This window comes from Aquarana catesbeiana, linkage group LG08 (assembly GCF_042186555.1).
Source record: "Aquarana catesbeiana isolate 2022-GZ linkage group LG08, ASM4218655v1, whole genome shotgun sequence".
In the NCBI taxonomy this organism is placed as follows: Eukaryota; Metazoa; Chordata; class Amphibia; order Anura; family Ranidae; genus Aquarana; species Aquarana catesbeiana.
In genome coordinates this window covers 108,737,526-108,752,127 of record NC_133331.1, presented here as the reverse complement: position 1 = coordinate 108,752,127, position 14,602 = coordinate 108,737,526, and the positions used below count along the sequence as shown (strand labels likewise).

At 44.6% G+C, this 14,602-nt stretch overlaps 1 protein-coding gene across 1 annotated transcript in view; it reads right to left on the bottom strand.

Annotated features, from left to right (window-relative positions):
• The window catches only part of ANK3 (ankyrin 3), a 902,861-nt gene that overhangs the window by 879,782 nt on the left and 8,477 nt on the right, over positions 1-14,602 (bottom strand). The gene's annotated exons all lie outside the window — the stretch shown is intronic.

The following is a 14,602-nucleotide window of genomic DNA, read 5'->3' as shown; positions in this document are numbered from 1 at the left end:
TTCAGCCCTACCTACATTGCCACATTACAACAAACCTCTTATCCTTACCATGTAAATGTATATTGATCCAAAAGGTGCCACCTGATTTTTTTATGCACATTTCCCTCTTGGAAAAGTATAACACCAGTCATTTTGTCTTTAAATAATTATCTCAGTTCTTTTACAGCCTATTGTGTCAGAGAAGTTGTATTGCCAAGCTCTAATGCCCGCAGCTTCTATTGCGCACCCTTGGTCAGAGGAATGTGTTGCATTTCACAGTGAATGCATTTTGTTGGCAATGGATGAATATTAAAAGACGGATGCTAAAGCAGGCTGGAAAAATATAGGAACACAGAAGTGATGACCTGGCTCCAAATATAAAAACATATATTTTTTCACATCTGAATGAAATTTATGTGATCTACATGAGTGCTTAATAAATATGCATGTGAATTATTACTTCACATTTAACTATTAACTTTCATAAAAGAATGTCTGCATAATCGGCTCCTAAAAAAATTGTCACGTGCAACAGAAGACTGGTGGTCATGTTTGGAGATCCTACAAAATGTGAAGACAATGTGGGGATGATTCTAAGAAATGGAACGGTACAAAATCCAGAATCACAACTGGGGAATCAGAGAATGGATATTACAAACAGGACAAAACCACCAGGGCAAGAGGCACACCTGACAACTTAGCACGGAGTCATAGAAGGGTTCACATTCTTTGAGTTCTGCTCATAGAAGCTCTCCTTCTATTGAAATCAGTGTGTTTGCCAGTACTCACCTGCCCTGAGTATTTACTACCTAAAAGTGATATTAAATATTCCATTTTTTTTTATTAAAGTAATAAAGATTTCAATGGTTTTGCACAGAGCAGCCCTCATCCTCATGTTCTTGGATCCCCTGTCAGCGCTCCTGGCTTCTCCCCCACCCGACCCTCAGCCAAGTGCTCCCATAGAAAGCCGCTTTCTGTAAAGGGGTGGGGAATGGCCGTCTCAGTCTCTCAGCAGCTCTCTGAGAGGCTGAGACAGGCATAAGTCCAGACACCTGGTGGATCCAGACTTTATGGTCGTGATGACACGGTGCCTGGGCTGATTCCTGTGACGTCAACAGAGAGCGGATTTCAGACCACTCCTTGCTAAAAACAGGTCACAGGAGTGCAAAACGAATTGCATTCCTGTGAGCCATAGGAGAAGCCCAGCTAAACGAGCTCAGGCTAGACTTGTCCTTTAAAGCAGTGGTCAGCAACCCTGTCCTCAGGACCCACTAACAGGCCAGGTTTGCAAGATAACTGAAATACATCACAGGTGATATCATTTGCTGCTCAGTGATTGCAGTATTCTAGTCTGCATCTCCCCAAGGTAATACATAAAACCTGGCCTGTTAGTGGGCCCCGAGGACAGGGTTGATGACCACTGCTTTAAAGGGAAGCTGCTTTTACTGAACACATGTGATGTATCAAAAACAATAGGAGGAAACACATACACAACATTGGTATAATGTTCAGCGCTAAACTATCTGATGAAAAAGATTAAAGTTTAAAATTTTAATGAAAAAGCATGCATCTGCATGCTGATACATGAAGGTGCAACCATGTGAATGGTGAGTGGATTGAAATTTCTGAGGATGAACCTCTAAAAATTAGTCTCTAAAAAAAGTCTCTAAATGGAGGCTGTAAAGGGAGCGAGGCTGCTTCAGGCGTGGGCTAGGGAACCTGATCACTGTGAACTAAAGGAAAGCAAAAGGAGCAGAGAGAAGCGCCAAGTAAATCCTTTAAACAGCTTAGGAATTTATTCAGTATATAAGTATAAAACAACACTAAAAACTTGCGTGAAAAATGTTGGAGCACTTGCAGAGTGCTAGAGTGGGTGGGAGCTTCCATGTGCAGTGTCACAGCACAGGAGGACCGCCGGAAAGTCTCTATTGAGGGATCCACGAGCGCCGTGTGTTAGCCACAGATAAGCCTCATGGAGACGTCGGTTGTGTCTCTGGGTGGGAGTGGCCCAGGGTTGTCAAACTGGGGAGCCGCCCACACGCTGTCTGGCCAATCAGATCGCGAAGGCACAGTCCCAGCTGATGAAGAAGGCGACGCAATGCCTCCGAAAAATTTTTGATACAAAAAACGTATTTCTTTTAACCGCTTCCCGACCGCCTCATGCAGATATACTGCAGCAGAAGGGCACGTACAGGCAGATTAACGTACCTGTACATTGCCCTTTAAGAGGAGGCTTGCGGGCGCGCGCCTGCCGGGAGCACCGTGAGTGTGATTGCGGGTCCCGAAGACTTGATGTCCGCGAGGATACCCATGATCATCTCATAGAGAGGAAGAACGGGGAAATGCTAATGTAAACAAGCATTTCCCGTTCTGCCTAATGACACTGACACTGATTACCGCTCCCTGTGATCGGAAGCACTGATCAGTGTCGTGTCACACATAGCCCATTCCCCCCACAGTTAGAATCACTCCCTAGGACACACTTAACCCCTACAGCGCCACCTAGTGGTTAACCCCTTCACTGCCAGTCACATTTACACAGTAATCAATGCATTTTTAATCGCACGGATCGCTGTATAAATGTGAATGGTCCCAAAATAGCGCCAAAAGTGTCCGATCTGTCCGCCATAATGTCGCAGTCACGATAAAAATCGTTGATCGCCATTACTAGTAAAAAAAAAAAATTTATAAAAATGCCATAAAACTATCCCCTATTTTGTAGACGCTATAACTTTTGCACAAACCAATCAATAAACGCTTATTGCGATTTTTTTACCAAAAATATGTAGAAGAATACGTATCGGCCTAAACTGAGGAAAAAAATGTTTTTTTATATATTTTTTGGGGATATTTATTATAGCAAAAAGTAAAAAATATTGCTTTTTTTTCAAAATTGACGCTCTTTTTGTGTTTATAGCGCAAAAAATAAAAAACGCAGAGGTGATCAAATACCACCAAAAGAAAGCTATATTTGTGGGATAAAAAGGAATTTGTGGGATAAAAAGGAAAGGCGGACAGATCGGACACTTTTGGCGCTATTTAATTTTGTTTGGGAGCCACATTGCACGACCGCGCAATTGTCAGTTAAAGCAACGCAGTGCCGAATCGCAAAAAGTGCTCTGGTCTTTGGCCAGCCAAATGGTCCAGGGCTTTAATGGTTAATAAATAACATAACATACCAATGCTTATCTGCTCTGTGCAATGGTTTTGCACAGAGCAGCCCCAATCCTTCTCTGTTTCAGGATTGCATGCAAATTTAGGCAAAATGTGTCTGGACACCTACATACCATATGCAAATTGCTTTTGTGAATGGAGCCCAATGTCTCTAATCATTCAGACAATGACTGATATAGCATCACTTCAAAGTTTTCTGGAAAAAAAAAGCCATTCACAACAAGAAGGTTTTTGAAGTCACTCAAGTTGACTCTGAACATATCAACCACTGAAACTACAAAAAGTGGTGGCAAATGCCCGGGCAAAGCGACAGATCGACTTTATTGCTAGCCCCCATAGCTGCTTATACTTGCTTTCCCTTGCTCCCCCACAATTCCCATTCACCAAAGGAAGGGAAGTGACAAACCTAGTACGTTTGGTGCTTGGTGAATGGTCTTTTAGACCACCAGTACTGTCACATGGAGGGTAGGGAGGAGTATTGCAGCAAATGGTTCAGGCATGACTGCCTTTCAGAAATATTAGCCATCAATGGAGTAGAAGTCATGAGGGAGCCAGGGCTGGACAAGTCCCAGGAGCCTGGTAGTCTTGGATTGAACAGACTGGCTCCTTCATACCATATGAATTTGTCCACCCATGATGTAACAGAACTATAGTGTACAGTTTTTAAAGCCATTGTTCTTTGTCCCCTTTAGAAGAGTGGTAACAGTGTCAACCTTCCAAGTCTGTATATATGAGCACACCAAACAGTTAATGGAGCAATAAATACTGGACACCAGCCAGGAAATACACTAAGGCTGAAGAAGTCAAAGTATGAAGTGCGCTCCTTAGTACCATCCATTATCTCAGATGCAATTCTCACATCCTAGAGACTATGCCTGGAAGTGTTAAAATAGTATATTAATGATAATGACTGAACACATTTTCTTCTCAAATTTCATTCGTTTTCACAGGAGATATTACACTTGAAAGTGCTTTCCTAACTTCCTGTTGTCTGACTGCAGAATGTTCTCATCTTTACTTTGAAAAATTGTAGTCCTTCAAGAAAGCCTGCCTCTGGGTCTTTAGGCAGAAACAGGCAAACTCATCTTTCACTCAAGGTGAAATTGAAATATCTAATCTGATATGTACTGAAGCCAGTCATCGCATAAAACCTGCCCTCCAAGTCTGAAAGGGGCTAGTAGTTGTGGGAGATCCTACAAAAGGTGAAGACAATACGGGGAAGGGAAGGCAGGGGTACCAAATCCAGAATTAGAATCTTGGGAAACAGAGAAAGGATATCACAAACTGGACAGTCCCACCAGGCCAAGAAGTAGACCTGACACCCCAGTGCAGTCATAGATGGGTTCATGCTCTGGCGAGCTCTTCTGCTTACATAAGCTATCCTTCTGTTGAAGTCAATGTTTGCCGTACTCAGCTGCTACTTACTACTTAACAAACCCTCTTCTGTAGCTGAGTCAGCACACTACTTTTCTCTCTAAAGTACATTGTCACTTAAAGCTAAATTTTAGTGATCAAAAAAATAAAAAAAAAACATGGACAGTAATTACCATGAATGAAGACTGGCCAGGTATAGAATATGTATACTGTACTTATATTAGCTGGAATTTAGATTAATATTATTTAGTTTGCATACAGTTATCAGATGGAACTGTAGCTTCTTTTACACATATTAAGCTATTTTAGTCACTCATCTACTTTCCATCATTTTATTTCTATCCTGCTTCTTACCTATCACACATTTATTTATTTAATTCCCTTTTTTTTTTTTTTTTTTGGAGGGGTGTGCTTCTACACTTCTGAGATTCCTTCCTAGGTGAAGTGGATGACCTTTGTTGTTCTCAGCCTCCTAGAATGCCAATGTCATGGATATCCCCATCACATAATCAAGGGCTGGATGGCTGTCTCCTTATGGTTCTTGCGGCTGACCCCAAATGATGTGCCACAGAGCATACATGCTATCAGTGGGCTCGCCACAAGAACCTTGAAGAGACATCCAAGCTCCCAGCCGGTTGTGAGGCAGCAAAGCGGCAGATCTCTACCGACTAAAGCCCTGTACACACTGATTATCAGTGTAGATGTCCCTTTCACACAAGCCAGTTACCAGCTCTCCTTGCCTCATGCTATCAGCGTGAGGAAAGGAATGTCGATAACTGGCTTGTGTTTACATCGTGATCAGCTGTGATTGGACCAAATAGATCAAATAGTAAAGGGCCGCTGTGATTGGCCCTTTACACCGATCTGTGATCAGCTGTGTTCCAAGGACACAGCAATCACAGAGCACACCACCTGAATGCCACAGTGGGCGCATGGTGGGTACAATCACGGGAGGACGTCATAAAATGGCCTCCGAGAACTGGCTAACCACTCTGTAGCTGTCATTTTGCTATAGCATGGTCAGGAAGTGGTTAAAGGCTATAATTTGAAAAAAAAAAAAACAACAAATGACATGTGCAGTAGTTTTGCACAGAACAGCCCTGATCCTCCAGTTCTTGGGTCCTCTTATGGTGCTCCTGGCCCCTCCCTCCTGCCAAGTGCAACCATAGCAAGCAGCTTGTAATTGGGGCACCCAGGGAGATGCACTCCAAGCTTGCCCCCCCCCATATTCTCCTCATTGGCTCACTGGCTGTGACTGACAGCAGTGGGAGCCAATGGCTCCCGTTGATGTCTCAGCCAATGAGGAGGGACAGCCGAGGCACTCGTGCACATCAATGGATCACCATGGGTCTCAGGTAAGTATTAGGGGGGCTGCTGCACAGAAAAGGTTTTTTACCTGCATGCATAGAACCTTTAGGCTGGATTCACACCTATGCGAATTGGAATGCGGGTTTTCCCGCATCCAATTCGCATGACAGGAGATTGTGACCGGCTCTCTATGGAGATCGGCTTGCACAGGAATGCTGTGCGGCTTTGGCTCCGTTTCAGGGCCAAATTTAGGCAAAAATTTGGCCCTGATTCGTTCCTGGAAACGGAGAACAGGGATGCACCAGACCCCTGCTGCGAGCCGCATCTGTCGGAGATGTGAACCCAGCCTTAGCCTTTAGAACCACTTTAAAGAGTAGTTACGATTAAGACTAGAATTCAACTTTAATGGCAGCTTTCATGCAGGCAGGCTGGATCACTAAGCAAACAGCATCTGCTGTGTCTCTTTAGCTGAGCTATAGTGCTCTGGGATGCATTAAACTTTTATTTGTAAAACAAAGATAACAATCCACACTTGTTCAGACATGAATTGTCCGTTCACACATTTCTCAAAATTCTATTATGCATCTCTTTATTACAACAAACATTTATTAATAGCTTCCAAGTGTGTTGTTTATTTCATATAGTAGTTCAAGTAGTATATCTCATTGGTGTACAAATATATTCATACCCTGTGTATCTCAGGGATGTTTAACCACTTCCCGCCCGCCCTATAGCGGATTGACATCCGGGAACTGGTTCCGTTATCCTGACTGGACGTCATATGTCCAGCAGGATAACATGCCACCGTGCGCCCGCAGGGGCGCGCATCGCGGCGATCAGTGGAGCGGTGTGTCAGCCTGACACACCGCTACACCGATCTTTACCATGTGATCAGCCGTGTCCAATCACGGCCGATCACGCTGTCAATAGGAAGAGCCGTTGATCGGCTTTTCCTCACTCGCGTCTGACAGACGCAAGTAGAGGAGAGCCGATCGGCAGTTTTACTGACAGGGGGGGGTCTGCGCTGATTGTTTATCAGTGCAGCCCCCCCCTCAGATCACCACACTGGACCACCAGGGATGCCACTAGGACCACCAGGGAAGGGGGCAACATGTGGATGGCCAGGTATGTACCCCATGGCCATCCACATGTGCCCAATCTGTGCCAATCAGTGCCCACAAATGGGCACTGATTGGCACCAATATGTTTTAGTTATGACCAGCAATGCCACCAATACATTTTATCAGTGCCACCAAGCAGTGTCATCAGTGCCACCTGTCCTTGCCCATCGGTGCCACCTGTCAGTGCCCATCTGTGCCCATCAGTGCCCACCTATCAGTGCCCATCAGTGGCACCTATCAGTGCCACCCATAAGTACCCATCAGTGCCACCCATATGTACCAATCAATGCCACCTACGAGTGCCCATCAGTGCCGCCTATAAGTGCCCATCGGTGCCACCTATGAGTGCCCATCAGTGCCATATACCAGTGCCACCTATCAGTGCCCATCAGTCCCACCTATCAGTGCCCATCATCAGTGCCACCTCATTGGTGCCACCTCATCGGTGCCCATCAGTGCCGCTGTATCAGTGCCCGTCAGTGCAGCCATATCAGCGCCCATTATTGAAGAAGAAAAACTTGTTTTTTTTTTTTTTAATTTCGGTCTTTTTTTATTTGTTGCGCAAAAAATAAAAACCGCAGAGGTGATCAAATACCACCAAAAGAAAGCTCTATTTGTGGGAACAAAATGATAAAAAATTTGTTTTGGTACAGTGTAGCATGACCGCGCAATTGTCATTCAAATTGCGACAGCGCTGAAAGCTGAAAATTGGTCTGGGCGGGAAGGTGTCTAAGTGCCTGGTATTGAAGTGGTTAAAGTGCTTTAAAGTCAAATTTAAAATAAATAAATACAAATAGCAAACATGTTATACTTATCTGCTCTGTGCAGTGTTTTTGCACAGAGCAGCCCAGATCCTCCTCTTCTCAGGTCCCTTCGCCAGCACTCCTGGCCCCTCCCTCCTGCCCCGAGATCAAGCAGCTTGCAATGGGGGCACCCAGGGAGGCACGCTCCCACTGGTTTTACTGCTCCCCGGCAGCCCATGTGAAAAAGAGTTCGAAGGGCCCCTTCACACCTTTGTAGTGCCATTTAAAAAGAATGACACAGCAACGCATGCATGGTGCAGCTCTATGTGTTACTGCAACACAAAGTTGCTCTGCCCTTGGTATTGGAGCTGCAGCAAGAACAACTTACAGTGTTTGAAAAAAGGCCGTATTATTGTTCACTTGATCTTGAAAACAATTAATTCAGGCCCCAGGTAATAGAAATACCTAATAAGTAATACATAACTTAGTGTTTACAAAGTCTGCATTTTATTACATTGTGCTATTCTTGTGCAGTTAGTTGGTTCAGATGTGAGCACGTACAGTAATGCCCCGTACACACGGTCGGACTTTGTTCGGACATTCCGACAACAAAATCCTAGGATTTTTTCCGACGGATGTTGGCTCAAACTTGTCTTGCATACACACGGTCACACAAAGTTGTCAGAAAATCTGATCGTTCTAAACGCGGTGACGTAAAACACGTATGTCGGGACTATAAACGGGGCAGTGGCCAATAGCTTTCATCTCTTTATTTATTCTGAGCATGCGTGGCACTTTGTCCGTCGGATTTGTGTACACACGATCGGAATTTCCGACAACGGATTTTGTTGTCGGAAAATTTTATCTCCTGCTCTCCAACTTTGTGTGTCGGAAAATCCGATGGAAAATGTCAGATGGAGCCCACACACGGTCGGAATTTCCGACAACACGCTCCGATCGGACATTTTCCATTGGAAAATCCGACCGTGTGTACGGGGCATAAGTATGCAAAACTTGTTGGAATGTAGACATTTTACCCTATTATTGTTCATGAGGATTTTATGCTCTAATGAGGCAGCTGAATCATTTCCCAAAAGGCACAGAGCACTGGAATGCCATACAAAGCAGACCAGCGTCTGGACACATGTGAACATCTGAGCCTGACAGCAACACAGAGGACCTGACCGGGGGACGGTGCAAATGGAACTGACAGGACTACATGTTTATGAAAATATATACAGCAGTGTGGCTCACTGGGCCCCTTGTAAAAAAATATATAATAATAGTAATAATAATACAAAGGAAATGTAAAGCTGTTGCCCATAGCAATCAAATTTCAGAGGTCATTTTCTAGAGCAAGAAGTGGAAAGTTACATTTGATCCTTTACTACTGAAAATACTTAGACCCCTTTCACACTGGGGGCGTTTTGCAGGCACTACAGCGTTAAAAATAGCGCCTGCAAAACGCCCTAAAACAGCTGCTCCATGCACTCCAGTGTGAAAGCCCGAGGGGTACGCTGGCAGAGCGTCAGAAAAAGTCCTGCCAGCAGCTTCTTTGGAGCAGTGAAGGAGCAGTGAACTCACCGCTCCTCCACCACTGCTCCCCATTGAACTCAATGGGGCAGCACTGCGATACCGGCGGTGTTTTGCGGCAGATTTAACCCCTTTTTGGCCGCTAGTGGGGGGGGTTAAAACCGCCCCCGCTAGCGTCCGAATAGCGCCGCTTTACCGCTGACGCTCGGTGTGAAAAGGGTTTTATAGACAGCCTAGTTCTAAATCTAATATAAACTTCCTCACATTAGAGCAGCTCTTGCATCTTAAAGTGGTTCTAAAGTCAGAAGGTTTTTTATCTTAATGCATTCTATGCATTCGAATAAAAAACCTTCTGTGTGCAGCAGCCCCCCTCAGCGACCCTTATACTTACCTGAGCCCCATCTCGATCCAGCACTGTTGCACAAGAGTCTCTGCTGTCCGGGACCCCCTCTCTCATTCGCTTCTCATTGGCTGAGACAGCAGCGGGGCACAACTAGCTCCCTCTGCTGTCTAAGTCAGTGAATCAATGAGGCGAGAGAGGGGGCAGGGCCAAGCTGCAGCTCTGTGTCTGAAAGGACACAAGAGTGCCTCGGCTTGGGTGCCCCCATAGCAAGCTGCTTGCTGTGAGGGCACGAGGGAGGAGCCAGGAGCACTGGCAGGGGACCCGAGAAGAGGATTGGAGCTACCCTGTGCAAAACCACTGTGCAGAGCAGAGAAGTATGACATGTTTGTTAGTGTTTTTTTGTTAATTTTTATTATAGCCTTTAACCACTTCCCGACTGAGCTATAGCCAAATGACGGCTACAGCGTGGTCGGCCAATTTTGGGAGGGCGTCCTATGACGTCCTCCCATGAACGTGTGTGTGGGTGGCGCAGTCTGTGATCCTTGGAACACAGCTGATCACAGATCAGGGTAAAGAGCCAATCATGGCGGCCCTTTACCACATGATCAGCTGTGTCCAATTTCAGCTGATCATGATGTAAACACAAGGCAGTTATCGACATTCCTTTCCTCACGCTGACAGCTTGTGTGAAAGGGACATCTATACTGATAATCACATAATATAACAGGTTTGTTATTTTTAAACTAAAAGAAACAATACTTTAAAAGGGGTTGTAATGACAGAAGGGTTTTTATCTTAATGCATTCTATGTATTAATCTATTTATCTTTTATCTGTGATTAGGATAAAAAATCTTCTGTGTGCAGCTCCCTCCTCAGTGCCCCTAATACTTACCTGAGCCCCCTCTCTATTCATCAGCGATGTCCACAAGTGCCTCAGCCACCCGGGACTCTTCCTCCTGATTGGCCAAGACACAGCAATGGCGAAATTGGCTCCCACTGCTGTCAAAGTCAGTTAGCCTATCAGGAGAGAGAGGGTGGGCAGGGCCGAACCATGGCTCCATGTCTGAATGGACACACAGAGCTGTAACTCGGCTCGGATGCCCCCATAGCAAGCTGCTTGCTGTGGGGGCACTCGACAGGAAGGAGGGGCCGGGAGTGTCGAAGAGGGACCTGAGAAGAGGAGAATTTGGGCTGCTCTGTGCAAAACCATTTCACAGGGCAGGTAAGTATAACATATCTGTTATTTTTAAAGAAATACAAAAAAAACTAAACTTTAGTGTCACTTTAACCACTTGCCAACCGGCCGCCGTCATTATACTGCGGCAGGTCGGCACGTTCCCGCGAGCCGTCGTAGCTATGTGTCAGCTCCTTTAAGCGGGATTGCAGGCGCGCGCATGCACCCGCTGCACTGTGGGGGTGCCGATGAGCGATCGCAGGCACAAGAGGCAGAACAGGGACGTGTGTGGGTGTAAACACACAAATCCCTGTTCTGTTCTGTGTGGAGAGACAGATCGTGAGTTCCTAAAAGCTAGGAACCACGATCTCTCATCCTCTCTAGTCACTCCCCTCCCCCTACAGTTAAAACACACAATCATGGAGCATATTTAACCCCTTGATCGCCCCCTAGTGTTAACCCTTTCCCTGCCAGTGACATTTATACAATAATCAGTGCATTTTTATAGCACTGATCGCTATATAATTGTCAATCATCCCAAAAATGTGTCAAAAGTGTTCGCCATAATGTCGCAGTCACGATAAAAATCGCATAAACCTATTGTATATTTTGTAGACGCTATAACTTTTGCGCAAACCAATCAATATACGCTTATTGCGTTTTTTTTTACCAAAAATGTGTAGAATACATATCGGCCTAAACTGAGAAAAAAAAATAGCTTTTTTTTTAAAAAAAATTGGGGATATTTATTATAGCAAAAAGTACAAATATTGTGTTTTTTTCAAACTTCTCTCTCTTTTTTTGTTTATAGCGCAAAGAATAAAAACCACAGAGGTGATCAAATACCCCCAAAAGAAAGCTCTATTTGTGGGAAAAAAAAGGACATCAATTTTGTTTGGGTACAACATCGCATAACTGCGCAATTGTCAGTTAAAGCGACGCAGTGCCGTATCGCAAAAAAATGCTCTGGTCATTGAGCTGCCAAATCTTCCGGGGCTGAAGTGATTAATGCAGAACTACACAGCATTTGAGCACCACAAACCAAAAACGCCATTTCATTAATTCATTATCAAAGGAAACACAACCATTCGTCCATGGTTTATATTGCTCAGAAATAACGTTGAAAAACACCCCGCCTAGCAGTACTGGCTGTGGCCATCTTTAGTAAGGGCAGTTGATTAATGTAGCATTTACTTCCCAGAATCCTTCTGCCTTTAGTTCAGGCGTGCAGGCAGGAGGGTGTGCTTAGTAGAGAAAACCCCTCCTGAAGACTCCTGGGACAGCTGACTGCCTCTAGGCTCGGACATCTGTCCCGGAACCACAGATAAACGCTCGGTGTGCGGGTGCATACATTCGCCCAGTTCTTGGTCAGCTCTGAGCAGTGACTTCTGTGAGTATCACCAAAAAAAAAAAAAAAAAAGTGTAAACAAAAACTTCTCGGTACTATCCAATACCTGAGCTTGTTAGATCTCTGAATAGAATTCTGTTATCAATGCTGCCACGGCTTCAGAAGCTGGGAGGGCTGATAACATGCCAACGAGCTGATTGCTATTTCAAAGGAATAAACATGATTTCTCCTAAGTACCTGCCCAGCTTTACAATCATGTGAACCAGGTGGAAGGTGTGCCGAGTCTGTGCCGTCCCCATTCAATGACTGCTAGGATCTGGGACAATGAGGAAGAGGAATGCTTTATAGATTATATTACAATCCTTCTACAATGTTTACGCCTGTCGGAGGCAAGAGAAGAGCAAACAAATAGAATCGCAGTTTTACAAAAGTTTTTAGAAAACTGCATCTGGAGTAAGCTGATTAGAATCGGTGGAGTTCCTCTTTAAAACCATAGTGTAAAAAATCTAGTAAAATCTGTGTTAGTGACAGTCGGGTTTTATCATTCATTGTCTGTGAAAGTTAAAATGTAACTAAAACACACAACTTTCTTTTTTTTCATTTTGGATAGAATAAGGGAGGGTTATAACCCCTGTCAGTTTTTTTTTTCCAATCTGTGTCCCACTTGGGTGTTTTCCTTTCACTTCCTGCCCTATAGCCACAACAGGAAGTGAGAGGAAATCCCCCCTTCTCCAAAAGGTGAGGGAATCTCAGGGTGTCAACAGGACTAGTGGAAGATTTCCCCTCTATTACTGTTCTGATGTCAACTCAAACTTTGGGATTTTCTTTTACTTTCACTTTTGTTTAACAGTACAAATAGAGAGGGGGAATCTCCCTAACAGGAGCACAGACAGCAATAAATACCTGACAGGCGTTCTAATCCTTCTCCACTTTTCCAAAACGAAAAAAAAAAAAGTTTTGCCTTTAGTTATACTTTAAAGTACTATAAGTGCTACTAAAAACTCAAATACATTTTGGCTGGTGTTAACCCCCAAACCTAGCTCATAAATGAAACATGTACTAATATATTAAAGTAGAATGAAATCCTCTGTGTCTTCCTATCCTACATTGCCGTTTACAGCTTTCAGTGCTGCTCTCTCAGTGCTGCTTCCCCGAACTTCTGGTCTTCACAGGAAAGAGTTTAAGTCCAACTCCAGGAAACTTTAAACGTATACCTTGCAGTAGGGCTGTGACTAGGCTGCAAGGGTTAACTGCTCATTTTGTGTAGGGCGTAGGAGAAGCATTTTTACTTTCCCAATTGTCTGGAGTCTGGACCCTGCACTGGTCTAAGACCCCATACACACTATTAGATTTTCTGCAGATTTTTGTTTTCAGATTTACCAAAACCATGTAGTGCAAGGGGCCTGCCTAATTGCATACAAATTGAAACTCTTAAGCCTCGTACACACAATCGCATTTTCGGCAGGGAATTATGTGATGACAGACTGTTTGCCGAAAATCTCAATGTTAGTACGCTCCATCAGACAATTGTTGGCCAACTTTCCGCCAACAAATGTTGGATAGCAGACTAGTAAATTTTCGGTGGACAACGGTCTTTTGTCAGATTCTCGTATCGTGTGTACACAAGTCCGTCACACAAAAGTCCAAAGTACAAACACGCATGCTCAGAATCGATGCTCATCATACACATTAGCAGAAGGTGCCCAAAGGGTGGCGCTCAAGAGCTGAAATTCCACGTAGTACGTCACTACGTTCGTGTTTGTTGGCGGACAATTGTGTACCTTTTGTATGCAAGACAAGTTCTTGGCACACACCCTTCGGACAAATTCTGGCGCTTTGTCTGCCAAAAATCCACTCGTGTGTACAAGGCTTTTAGGTTTGACCTCATATTATATGGTTTTGTTAAATCTGAAGACAAAAATCTGCAGAAAATCTAATAGTGTGTATGGGGCTTTAACCGCTTGCCGACCAGCCTCCTTCATTTTACTGCAGCAGGTCGGCACGATCCCGCGAACCGGTGTAGCTATACAAAGGCTCGCGGGATCGGGATAGCAGGCGCGCACCCGCTGCACAGCGGGGATGCTGATGCTCGAGGACGACAGTCGGGATGACCGCCAGCCACGAGCGATCGCGGGCACGAGAGGCAGAACAAGGACAGATGTGTGTAAACACACAAATCCCTATTCTGAGAGGCGTGACAGATCGTGACTTCCTATGGGACCACGATCTGTCATTTCCTCTAGGTCACTCCCCTCCCCCTACAGTTAGAAACACGCACTAGGGAACACAGTTAACCCCTTGATCGCCCCCTAGTGTTAACCCCTTCCCTGCCAGTGACATTTTTACAATAATCAGTGCATTTTTATAGCACTGATTGCTGTATAAATGCCAATGGTCCCAAAAATGTGTCAAAAGTGTCCGATGTGTCCGCCATAATGTCGCAGTCCCAATAAAAATCAAAGATCACCACCATTAGCAGTAAAAGAAAAAATAATAATAAAAAT